Genomic DNA, 13855 nt, shown 5'->3' with positions numbered 1-13855 from the left:
ACCTTCCACACTTAGCTTGGGAATCTTCTCAGCTAAATGAATATCCAGATTCATGGCTTGCAAGTTATGCCTTCCATCTAACATAAGAACACAACTTTGCCAAGTTCTTTATCGTTTTATAACAGGGATCACTTTTCCTCCAGTTTCCAGTAACACATTCATTGTTTCCTTTTAAGGCCTCATTGAAAGTACCTTTTACATCCATAATTCTACCAACAATCTCTTCAAAGCATTGTAAACTTTTTCTGTAAGCATCTCACAGTTCTTCCAGTCTCTACCCATTACTCAATTTCAAAGCTGTTTCCACATTTTTAGGTATTGGTAGTAGCAGCATCTCACTTTCTCGTACTAAAAACTGTCTTAGTTTTCTGGCGGCTCTGACAAATACCACACAATGGGTTGACTTAAACATTGGGAATTTATTGTCTCACTGTTTTGGAGCCTGAAAGACTTTTTTCCTCCTGGAGTTGGTAGCATTCTGGCGGGCTGGCAATCCTTGAGGTTCCTTGCCTTTCCTATCACATGGTGTTGTCCACTCCTTTTTCTTCCAGGTTTCATTGACTTCTGGCTTCCCCCTGTGGCCTTCTCTGTAAGGCTTCTAGTAATAGGATTAAGACCCGTTCTAATTTAGTTGGCCATACATTAACTAAAAGTAATATTTTAATAAGGTCCTATTTATGGTGGGTTTTATACCCACAGATTAAGATTAAGAGCATGTTTTTTTCCTGGGATACATAACTCAACCTGCCACATTGTTTTCATATTAAATAATATAATAATAGTCAGAATTTACTGAGCACTTATTTGTGCTGGACACTAGCTAAGTGCTTTGTATATGTTATCTCTTTTAATCTCATTTTTTTAGACATGAAACCTGGATCTTAGAGAAGTTGAATAACTTCCTCGAGGTTACGCATCTAATAAATGGTAGAGCTGAGGTTTAAATCCACGTAGCTGAACAGATCCTGTCTTCTTACCCATGACCATATGCTATTTCTAGGTAATATTTGAGCTGTCCAACCAAAGGACACTGAGAGTGACTGAGTGAGAGAACATTTGTGGAACTTTTATGGAAGACCTGTGCATAGTCTATGTTGTGATACAGATACTTTAATACATTTTCTTGTTTATGTTAACATTCATATGGCCTGTGAATGAAATGTGCTCCATTTTATAAATGAAGAAACTGTATGGCTCAGAGAGATTGACTTTTTCAAGATCTTTAATAGCTATTTAGTGGCAGAGCTAGGATTTAAAATTGGGTCTTTTAACCCTAAGGTTAGTATTTTTTCGAATATACTGCTTAAAAATAAGAATTGCGTTGATTTAAAAATGAGGATTCTCTCTTGAGGAACCTGAAAAGATTTACTGATTACCTTATATCAAACTACAGTCTGTGTTTTTAAAATAAATTATAGATAGTGTTCTAAAATTATAGATTAAACTTAGAAGATAAACAGCTGAGGAAATGGAGATACTTTTAAATAAATAATAGGTATCTTATACATGTATGCACGGTGTTCTAGTTTGCTAGTGCTGCCTGAGTGCAAAACACCAGAAATGGATCAGCTTTTATAAAGGGGGTTTATTTGGTTACAAAGTTACAGTCTTAAGGCCAAAAAGTGTCCAAGGTAAGTCATCAACAATTGGGTACCTTCACTGGAGGATGGCCAATGGTGTCTGGAAAACCTCTGTTAGCTGGGAAGGCATGTGGCTGGTGTCTGCTCCAAGTTCTGGTTTCAAAATGGCTTTCTCCCAGGACATTCCTCTCTAGGCTGCAGTTCCTCAAAAATATCACTCTTAGTTGCACTTGGGATATTTGTCCTCTCTCAGCTTCTCTGGAGCAAGAGTCTGCTTTCAATGGCCGTTTTCAAACTGTGTCTCATCTGCAGCTCCTGTGCTTTCTTCAGAGTGTCCCTGTTGGCTGCAGCAAGCTCGGTCCTTCTGTCTGATCTTAAATAGTGCACCAGTTATTTAATTCAGACCCACCCAATGGGTGGGCCAACACCTCCATGGTAATTATCCAATCAAAGTCATCACCCACAGTTGGGTGGGATGCATCTCCATGGAAACACACAAAGAATTACAATCTAATTAACACTGATAGGTGTGCCCACACAAGATTACATCAAAGATAATGGCATTTGGGGGACATAATACATTCAGACTGGTACATAAAATTTTCATAAAAAAGACTTTTTATGAAAATTATTTTAGAAGAGATCAGTGGAAATATTGCCCACTAAATTGGTGTTCATTCTGTATCTCTGAAAAAATTAGATGCAATTACAATATTGAAATCTTGACTAGCTTTTTATAGGCAGTAGAGAATGTTAGCATTTGTATAGGACTGCATTTTGATCTTGCACAATTACATCAGTTATTTAAATTTCTTCTGTTTCTTCCTTAGTTTTGAGATGACAGAAAAAAAATAAGGTAATGCATTAACATAGCATAATGTATCTTAGAAATTGGCTTTAATTAGCACCAGATTTCAAGGTTTTTACCTTACCAGTACTTGCTGCTGCCTACTAAAAATCAGTGATGGGCAGTTAAGCTTAGTATTAACAGTCTAACTCCTTCTTTAGAATTTGGCTTTGAAATATTATTTTTTAGTAAACCTGGTTGGTAGGTATTCAGAAAGACTTTGTCTGAGGTATATATGAGAAATAAATCACCTGTCATCTGCCTTCACTTTTGCTGTCAGTTGATGATGTTGGATGTGTTTTTGGGTACTGAATGACTGTAAAGTAATCCTGTATTCAGTTTTCTTTTGGTTGATTTGTACACCATTAAGAGCTGTGGATGGGTTTTTTATTATTGTAAAGAGAAGCCAGCAGAACCTTTCTAAAACAGATACTGAATTTTGATTTGTTGGCTGTATGTGAGAATTTTGAAGCACTGTTGGAGGTAAGCAATGTGTAGCTAAATCAGCAAGGTTGCTGTTTAACTGTTTTCTGCTTTGTCTTGATTATAGTCATTTATTAATTTGTCTTTTTTTGGCTTATGATTATGATCTGTGTGTATTAGTCAAGAATTGATTGCTCTGCTTTGAATGCCAGCATCTGTCACTCAGCACTCCTTTTGTTTGGTGGTTTTTAGTTGAGTACTTAATTCATACATCATCTTTTCTAGTAAATATTGTGTTATCCTGAGTTACTGTAGACAATCAGTAAAAGGCATCTTTCTGTAGAATTGCGTGGGAAACATTTTCATTTATAAGGTTGTATGTGTGTTGTTGTATGGTCTATCTTTATAAGGCATTTTTGCTTTCTATTCCTTTGCTTCTGTATCATCTACTGTTTTTACTTAGGAGATTTTGGCCTTATCAGTACTTTAGAGTTACTGTAAGTGCAGCTTCTTATGGCTAGCATAAAAAAAAATTGCAAAATGAAGTGATAGATCAAGGAAAAATATTTATGATTTGATATGAAAAGGACCTAATTAAAACATTTTTGAATGATCTACAGTTTACTTGTCCTTTTGGGAACAGCTTATAATCAGCTATTAAAATTACCTTCATGGATGTTATCAGTTAGGATGCTTTCTGGTTCAAGTAACAGAAAGGCCAACCAAAAATTGCTTATACAGTAAGAATTTTATGTTCTCTTACAAAAAGGAGTCCAGAGTTAGGGTAGTTCCAGGATTGGTAACTCAGTACCCTCTTCTACCTATTCTTTTGTCATCTTTGTGTTCCACTTTTTCATTCTAAATTTATTTGTTTAGTTAGCTGTCCTTCCCTAGTAGCATTAAGGGGTCCCTAAACAATTTGTAGTTGACCTAGACTGTATTTATGCCCTTGGGGAGGAAAACAGCAGCAATTAATTACCCATAAGCTTTGTTGTCCTGATTGCTTCTAAAAATTCTAGTTTATTTTCTGTTTAATCTTTTATTTTCATGTTTTCAACCAAAAGAGTACAAATTGTCTCCTGAAGACCTAACTGAGGTTTATTTTTTAGTTACATTTTATATATTTTATGGAAATGAATATTTAAAAAAGCACAGAGAATAATACGTGTTCCTCTGCAGTCAGAAGCTTCTTAGACAATTAAAAAACCCTATCAATAACAGTCCACTTATTTTGTGATGGTTGTGGTATAAAATTAAAAGGTGTTGAAAAGAGACAATACAATGTGTTTAAAGTCATGAACTGTCAATTAAGGTAAAGTAAGAGATGCTTTTTCCTTTCATAAAATAAGATGACAGATTTCTTCCAAATAGCTAGCTCTTCCTCCCATTATGAGTGTAAATTTTTATAGGTTTATATTATCTGATGAATTTCTGTGAGTAACCTATTAAATTGGCAGGACTTAAAAGGATCTTTTGTTTGCTTTTCCACTCCCCTTTTTGGCCCCTTTGCCTTTTAGGTGTTCCCTGGGTGGCAGCTACACCCATTCTGCTCTCATAACTTTTATGGCCAACATATGTGTACTTGGAATTGGAATAACCTGAGTAATAATACAGTAATGACTATCATTTTTTTAAACAGCTAATATATTCCAAGTTCTGAACAAGAACTTTATCTCAATGAATTCTCACAAAATCCTGTGTAGAATTGATTGTTAGTACCATTTTACACACACCCCCACGCACACCCACACACGCTCCTGTATGTAGTGGCTGCTCTGTGGTTTCCAATATACATCTTTAACTTTATTACAGTCCTCTTTCAAATAATAATAATACATCATTTCACTTAAAGTTGGATAACCTTACAACAGTATACTTTTCCCCCACTCCCTGACTTTACTATTGTGTTCATAAACTGTACTAGTACATGCGTTATCAACCCCACAATACATTACTTTTTTGTTTTGTTTTAGATGATCAGTTGTATTTTAAAGAGATTAAAAATTTTAAAAATGTTTTGACATTCACTCCCATTTTTACAGTCTCTGGCAGTCTTCATTTCTTTGTGTAGAGCCAGTTTTCATCTACTGTCATAATTTTTCTGCCTGGAGAACTTCATTTAATGCTTGATACTGCGCTTGCAATGGATTCTTTGAGCTTTTTCTTGTCTATAAGAGTTTTTGTCTTGTCTTCATTGTTGAAAGATATTTTTGCTGGGTGTAAGACTCTGGGTTGATAAATTTTTTCTTTCAGTACTTAAAAATGCTACTCATTTAACTTCCTTCAGGTACAGGAGGAATTCTTAGCCCTCTACCAGTGGTTGTCAGCTTTTATATCTCCGGCACCTTCCAGTCAGTGGGTCTTTACCTGGACCTAGGGGCCTGGGCAGTTTCTTGCCCCTCTAGTGGTTTAAGGGTTTTTGCTTCATTCAGGAGAAGGGTCCTGAAATAGATAGGATTTTGTGTTTGTGTGTCACCAAGGGGGCTTCAGGTATACACAAAAGGATTTTAAAATCCAACTACTCAAAAAAAAAAACAAAAAAAAAAAACTCTACTTTATTCAGCACAATTAAGTTAAAAAGCCACTGATGGCTTTTGAGCCCATGATACAGGCCCATGGAAAAGATCAGAATCCCCTCTTGTATGGGGTTTCCAGGGATTCTGAACTGTCATACTGCTCCACTCAGCCTTTAAGAATATGTTAAAATTTCAGCTATTTTATTCTTACTTGCTTTTATGGCAGCAGCCTTTTTCTCCTGTGTTCTTCCAAAAGTGAATCAGTTCAAAGTGTTTAGAGGGTCTTGTCATCTTTTGGAATTCCATTCACCTTGCTGCATTGCAACCTCAGCTTTTTGATAGGCTCAAGAAAATTTATGCTTTTGTAGTTTATTAGACTTTTTATCTGTTAGGATGGAAGCAATGTTTTCTTGCAGCTTTCTACACCCTAAGGTGAAGCAAAACTCCCATCAGTGGCTTTTTAACTTTATTGTGCTGAATAAAGTAGAGTTTTTTTTTGAGTAGTTGGATTTTAAAATCCTTTTGTGTATACCTGAAACTGTCGAACTGCAAGCCAGTAGCCTTGATTCTTATAGATTATTGCATAACTATGTGGCTTACATGTTGTAACTGTGTGATTGTGAAAACCTTGTGGCTCATACTCCCTTTGTCCAGTGTATGGATGGATGAGTGGAAAAATGGGGACAAAAACTAAATGAAGAATGGGGTGGGATGGTGGAATGGAATGTTTTAGATGTTCTTTTTTACTTTTATTTTTATTTCTTTTGGAATAAGGAGAATGTTCAACAATTGATTTTGGTGATAAATGCACAACTGTAGTTACTGTGAATAGTTGATAGTACAGTATGGATGATTGTAGGGTGTGTGAATATACCTCAATAAAAGAGTATTTAAAAAAAAAAATCCTTTCCTGTGCAGAACTGAGAATGTTGCAACAAACATATTCATTCACTTTCTCTCATTAGTAATTAATGTTAAGTGCATATCCTCTTAAATATATAATACTGTTTTAGATAGTTTATTTGGTTTAAAATTTATCTAAATTCTTTAGATATAACTAAATCAACTAAAATTGAAAGAATCACATTTTATGGTGGTAGAAATACAATGGAAAGGTGATCAAGTTGAAAGTTTCTTGAGATGTGTGATGGTTAGGTTCATGTGTCAACTTGGCTAGGTAATGGTGCCCAGTTGTCTGGTCAAGCAAGCACTGGCCTATCTGCTACTGTGAGGACATTTCATGGATTTAAATCATCCGTAAGTTGATTGCATCTATGGCTGATTACATCTACAGTCAACTAAGGGGACTGTCCCCCTCAAGGTGAAATGTTTAATCCAATCAGTTGAAGGCTTTAAAAGTAGAAATCATGACTTCAGCAGTCACAGGAGAGAATTTTCACCTCTACTACAGCCAGCCCATCTCTCTTGGGGAGTTTATCGAAAACCTTCATCGGAGTTGCCAACTTGCAGCCTTCCCTATGGAATTTGGACTTATGCATCCCCACAGTTGTGTGAAACACTTGTATAAAATCTCATATTTACAGATTATCTCCTGTTGGTTCTGTTTCCCTAGAGAAGCTTTAGTTCTGGGAGTGGTTCTTGAGAAACAGAATCTTAAAAATGGGTTTTTGCAATTGGTTTTCTACTTTGATTAGATTCAAAGGCACTAATGACTCTGTTTCCAGTAATCAAGATGGCATTGACTATCCATGGCATGAGTTGGCAATATATCACCATTTGATTTAACTAACCATATGCTTATAAGAGGCAAGGCTCAGAGTGAGAGTGTTTTTGACACCCTAACAATTTTTTGGAGTTAAAAGGTATAATGGTGTTGGCTGTTTGTTCCTAGATACGTTGAAAGGGATGAGCTGAAGTGTTCAAATTTGCAGCTTAAGTGCCGAATGAAAGATGTGAAAGTTTCTATGTGTGCCCTGAAAGAAAATCTTACTTCCTGTGACCGCAGACTTGAGATCTCTGAAAACCAAGCCCAGTGTCTCATTGTGCAAGTAGCAGATTTACAATGTAAACTGAATTCTCAGCCTTGCAGGGTGACTGCCCCAGATATCTGTGTACCAGCCTGTGAGTGGCTTGTTGATTGGCACCATAGGCATCATGCTGCAGAGCCCAAGAGCCAGTCACGATGACATCTCTCCCCTCTCACCATTGCTACCTCCAGTGCAGAATAATCAAATCCAAAGGAAGTTAGTGTCTGAAAGTATACGGTGTCATTTGAATTTCAATCCTAACTCTGCTTCTTGGGTTGCAAAAGTTTATGTCCTTGTGCAAAATAGTGGTCCTATGGTTGTGGTAAACCTTACAGAAGTTTTGAAAAAACTTGCAAAACAAGGATGGTACTGGGGGCCGATGACATGCCTGGGAGTCAGAAGGGAAGGTAGCAAATGTGCCAGATGGTTGTTTTCTTGTTTGGGATAGTTGTGATGTCCGTTATCTTTTAAGTTTGAGCCTTTGCTCTCGTGGCCAAACACTCCACACAAGAATAGAGCTCTCAGTTGGTAGGTTTAGCTTTTATGAACAACTGGATGTAGAAGTACATACCTCTGTAGTTGATCTAATTGAACATTCAGTCAGGAACTCTGAAAGTGGAGCTTTTTGTTATTCAGGTCTCAGTTACTTACATCTGACCAGTTCAGAATCAGAGTTCATGCAGGTGTGTTCTTTGCAGTACCTGTGTTGTTTTGTTATACATCGTATACCAGAATAGACTTAATTCAGAAACTCCCTTTGCCAAGCAAAATGATAGATTGTTTACAGGAGAAGCACTACTGAAAGATTATGAGAATCCTGCAACTTGCACTTTGAGAACAAGTAAAAGAGATTGAATTACAGTTTACAAACTTTCATTGCTATCACAATCTTTTGCTGCCAGAACGATTTCAGTTTTATGTATAAAAGAGTAACCAATTTGTTTGGGGTTGGGGAAGTATCAGCCAAGTGTCTTGGGTTTATTTTGGTTCTTTAAAAAGGGGAGTCTTGAGGTTTCAGCAGTGTGAATTACCTTTCGTCAGTATGCAAAATGATCACATTTTCCCTTGATTCCGCCCCCCCTCCCAAGTCCTTTGCAGCTATCCACTGTGATTTTTATGCATTAAAAACACATTTCATGTGTACTCAACCCTAAATAAATTTAATGAATCTTAAAATGATGAAAATTGTTTCTTTAAATCTCATTTAAAAACAATAGTGTTGAAGAAACATACTCACGTGATAAGACATAGAACTTACGTATACACTGAGAGTGATTTTTTACTCTCACATTTTAGAAAGATTTATTTAAGGAATTCTTTCCTTTTTGAGGTCACAACTAGGGGTAATTTACATTTTAAGATTGTTTCTGATTGATATGCTTTGAATTAAAGGAATCATTACTGTGGATTGGGAAGAAAAAGGCTATATTAAAGATTTGTAAATGAATTTTAGGTAAATTTTACGGTTTTTTAAAATATAAAAACTTGCTAAAAAGCAGTTGGCATAAATGTTGAACATGGAATATGTAAAAGGTAAAAATTTCGTTAACCATCCAAGTTCATATTCCTTAGAGTTCGTAAACTCTGTTGTATTAACATTTCTGTTTAGATCTGATTTGTCTAATGTGTTGATATTTCTTTTATTAACTAATGGGAGTAACTATTCTTATTAGGAGTGTTTAGCAGGAAGACCTTAAGTGCTGTTTATATCCTTAAGAAGGTATAAGTTATGCTTGAATATTATTCCCTTGTTCTCAGAGCAGCTTAAAAGAGACATTATGGATGTTTTAGAGAGTTAACTAATAATTCTCCACAGAGTAAAAGGAACCAGACTGTGGGAGTGACTGTGAGAATTTCTTTATCTGGCTGGTATTTTTAGTCCTTGGCCCCTTCTTCCTCTCCTGTTGGTTGAGTTGGGCTAACAGTGGCAAGACTACTGACCTGGGCTATCCCAGAGTCCCAACTGGTCAAGGCTGGTTCATGGTACCTGTGACTAGCTGCTTTGGGAAAACTGTTACAAGGCTTAAGCTTCTGATCCCTGTTCTTCTCTTACAGAGGCAGCAGAGGATAGCTGTTAGAGCACTCTTCTGGAAGAGTCACACAGACCTGGGTTGAGTCTTAACTCTAGGCAGCTGGGCTTTTGGGAAAGCGATATCAACTGCCTGGGTTCAGTTTTCATGGATATAAAATGGCAATAATACAATAATGCCTATCTCCTAGGGAGGTTGTAAGAATTTAAAAAGATAATGTGTGTAAAGTGTTTTGTTGTTGTTATTATGCACCATGGCCTTTGAATTTAACTTCATTTCTTCATTCAACCAAATAATACATGATAGAAAACTCATAGTCTGAATCATCTGGCTACAAACTCACCTGATGAACTGGCTGAATGTATTTTGAATATTATGAAAAGATACTTGAAAGATCCGATAGATTTTTTTTTAAGCATTTTTCCCAAATAGGATGATGGCTTGGATGGAAATAATAGCCATTTCCCATCACTGGTGGAAAATAGCCAAGTATATTTTTACATTTAGAAAGAAGGCTTCAGAAGTTATCTTGATGAAAGTTGATCAAGAATTACTTATTTTTTTGATTAGGAATTAATCTTCACAATTCTGGTCTTATCAGAGATGGTTGCCCATACCTTTGCCCCTCTGATTAAGAACACATGGGAGATAGGATTCTTTGATCTGGTTTACCTTAAAACTGAAAATTTGAGTTGTCTTCTTGTCTGAGTGAAATGGAGCTGAATCCCTCATTTATGCTAACTATATATAATCCCATCCTTCTCAGTAAAGGAATGCATTTTCAGGTATGTATTTTAATAAATCAGATAATTAGATTTGTTATTAATTATAGTTACCATGAATACATGACACCTATTACTATTTAATCATGGTAACTGTAAGTAATAATGTCATGATACACACATGCACACCAACAATTATAATTAATTGTTTCCATTTATCTTAATGTTTAATATTTCATTTTCATTATTTTTAAGGCTTCTAGTTATGACAAGTGATACTAGTTTTTCTTTTATAGTAGTAATAAAGTGTTGTTTTAAAATATATTTATTAAAGTAAAAAAGGGAATTGATGTGAAGAAAAATAAGTATACAATAGCATACAGAGTGGTACATGATTAGGGCAAAGATTGGGAAGTTGGTATATGGATGACTAAAGTATAGGGCAAACTGCTCTGTGACAGTAGAAAGGTTCCTGGCTCTTTTAACCAGTTGAGACTTTGGACAGTTTGCTTATCCTCCTACAAGATGATTCTTAGGTAATTTGAAAGTTAAAGGATTCTACCATCATTCTTCAAGCTGTCTGACTAAGATTTGGTAAAGAAAAATGTTCAGATTAAAACTGATCCTGGAACAATATTGACTCAGTACTTTTTCTCTTTTCCTCTTTAGTACTATTAACACCTCTGAAGTATTTACAGAGAAAGGTAGAAATCAAATAAAAATATCTAAAATGTTTAAGGAAAAAATTTAAAAACATACATATAGCAGTATTGTGTATTTTCTGTTTGGTTTGTATTTTAGTTTGCTAAGGATGATGAAATGCAATATACCAGAAGTAGGTAGGTTTTTACTATGGGGATTTATTAACTTAACAAGTTTACAATTCTGAGGCTGTGAAAAATGTCCAAATGAAGACATCAACAAGACTATATCTTCTTCCTGAAGAAAGGCTGCTAGTGATCCAGGACTCCTCTGTCACATGGGAAGGCAGGCACATGGCAGCGTCTGCTGGTCCTTCTCTTCTGGGTTTGGTTGCTTCCAGCTTCTGCCTTCAGTGGCTTCTCTCAGCTTCTGCATGTTTCTCTCTTTTAGCTTCTGTCTCTCTCTTAGCTTCTGTGTCTCTTTTATCCTCATGTAAAGGACATTAGTAAGAGGATTAAGACCCCCCTTGGGGCAGGCCTCAACTGAAATAACCTAATCAAAAAGTCCCATCTACAATAAGTTTACACCCACAGGAATGGATTAAAAGAACATGGTCTTTTTCTGGGATACACATAGCTTCACAGTACTGCAGTTTTCTTTCTATGAGGTCTAACCTCATGAATTAATATTATATTAATATTACATAAAACATAAATGTTTGGAAATTAGAAGATAATGCTTTCCATCTAGTTTTTCTTGCAATTTCCCATGTACACATAAAAAAGAGTGGTAATATGTTTCAAGGGTAAGGATAAGGCATTTCACTTTCTCTGTGGGACAAATGCACATTTGTGTTTCCTAAAGGAACTGTAAATTTTGTAAAATGTGAATTGTTGAGAATGAGCAGGAGGATAAAACTTTCTAAAGGTAGGTTTCAGTTCTAAACGTAAGTTTTAAATGCTTCCATTTTCAGGGAAATTCCTTTAGCTTTACTGTATAGAAAAATAAATATTCTATAAATAAATAACTGTAAGTAATAATGTCATGATACACACATGCACACCAACAATTATAATTAATTGTTTCCATTTATCTTAATGTTTACTATTTCATTTTCATTATTTTTAAGGCTATCTTCTAGTTATGACAAGCGATACTAGTTTTTCTTTTATAGTAGTAGTAAAGTGTTGTTTTAAAATATATTTATTAAAGTAAAAAAGGGAATTGATGTGAAGAAAAATAAGTATACAATAGCATACAGAGTGGTACATGATTAGGGCATGTACCTAAAGAGTTAGTGGTTAGCTTGAATTATAAAATCAGGATCCTGAAATTATTTAAAAGATGTATGCATATTTTTTTGTGAACTTTTAGTTGAAGTATAAAATACATCAGGAAATGTATGTAATCATAAGGGTACAATTGAATGAATTGTCACAAAATGAGCACACATATGTTTTAGCATCTGAATCAAGAAAAAGAACATTACCAACAGCCTAGAAAAGCTCCCTTTGCATCTCCCAATCACTACTCATCCTCCCAAGAGTAACCAGTATCCTTATTTAAAACCATAGATTAATTTTGAGTATTTTTGATCTTTAAATGGACTAATTCTGTATGGACTGTTTCATGTCTGATTTCTTTCTTACAACATTTTGTTTGTGATATTCATCCATATTAATCATCTGAGTGGCCTTATTCATTGTTGCTGATATGTCGTATTTTATTGTATGACTGTTAATATTCATGGTCACAATAGTTTGGCTCTGACAACCTTATATACATAAAGGGGTATGTGTGTGTATGTGTAGGTATATTTCTGCAGTGGAATTGCTGGTTCATACAGTATACATGTTAAACTTTCCAAAGTGGTTGTACAAGTTTACAGTCCTGAGAGGAGTAAACTATATCAGGTGCTGCCTGATATAGTCTGATTTTTTCCCCTCCATTTTAGCAGTTCTGCTATATATATATAATTGTATGCCATTTGGTTTTCATTTGGATTTTTCTAGTGACCCGCAGCATTAAGCACCTTCTCATTCCTGGCCATTTGGATTTCCTGTTTTGTGAATTGCCTGTTCAAGTCTGCTATTTTTTTTTTGCAAATTGAGTTGTCTTTTTCTTGTTGATTTATGAGCGTTCTTATGTATTCTGCATTCAGTGCTTTGAGGGATAAATGTACTTTGTGTAGCTTCTCCCACTTGATAACTTGAGTTTTCATTCTCTTGATGTATTTTTTTAAACTTTATTTATCGAATAATTAAACAACAAAAAAACCCCACAACATTTCAAACAAAACAAAGCAAAAAATTAAGAAACAAAAATAGTCTAAAATAACCACATTGCTTCCAACATGTTCCTACCATTCCCCAAGAAAATTTTAACAAACCGTAATCAAACAAAGGCATAAGAAAAACCTAATAACCTAAAATAACTACATCGAAGCTAATTTTTTTAATGCAATGGCTTTTTCTTTACTTTATCAAAAAGGTAAAAAAACAACAAAATTCAAACAAAACAAAACAAAGGAATAAGAAAAACAAATAACCTAAAATAACTGCATTGCTTCCAATGTGTCCCTACCATACTGCAAGAAAATCAACAGACCCTAAGAAAACAAAGGAATAAGAAAAACAGATAACCTAAAATAACTACATTGCTTCCAACGTGTTCCTACCATACTCAAGAAAATTTGTAAACCATAATCATTCCTGAGCATTTCCATATCTTGATGTATTCTTATAACAGAAGTTCTTGTTGTTAAGTTAACCAATATATTATTTTATTTTATTTTCCTTTGTGGATAATGTTATGTTTTATTAAGAAATCTTTGCCTAACCCTTCAGTGAAAGTATACTCATGTTGAAGCCTTAATTTGGACATTTTCATGGCCTACAGACTAAATTTGTAACCAAATAAACCCCCTTTATAAAAGCCAATCCATTTCTGATATTTTGCATAACAGCAGCATTAGCAAACCGAACACTAACCATAATGTAAAATCCAGTATTTACTAAATCTGGCTTTTACAAGATTGTACTAAAAGGCAATAAGTCTTTCATTTCTTACCATTACCAGCACCATCATCAGCATAGCACTTCATATAT

The 13855-nt window shown here is 35.0% G+C and overlaps 1 protein-coding gene across 4 annotated transcripts in view; it reads left to right on the top strand.

The window, feature by feature from the left end:
- Positions 1–13855, top strand: part of MEF2A (myocyte enhancer factor 2A) — a 170988-nt gene that overhangs the window by 54745 nt on the left and 102388 nt on the right. The window lies entirely within an intron of this gene.

This window comes from Choloepus didactylus, chromosome 4 (assembly GCF_015220235.1).
Source record: "Choloepus didactylus isolate mChoDid1 chromosome 4, mChoDid1.pri, whole genome shotgun sequence".
Lineage (NCBI taxonomy): Eukaryota > Metazoa > Chordata > Mammalia > Pilosa > Megalonychidae > Choloepus > Choloepus didactylus.
Note: the sequence above shows the minus strand (reverse complement) of the source record. Positions and strands in the feature narration are given on the sequence as shown.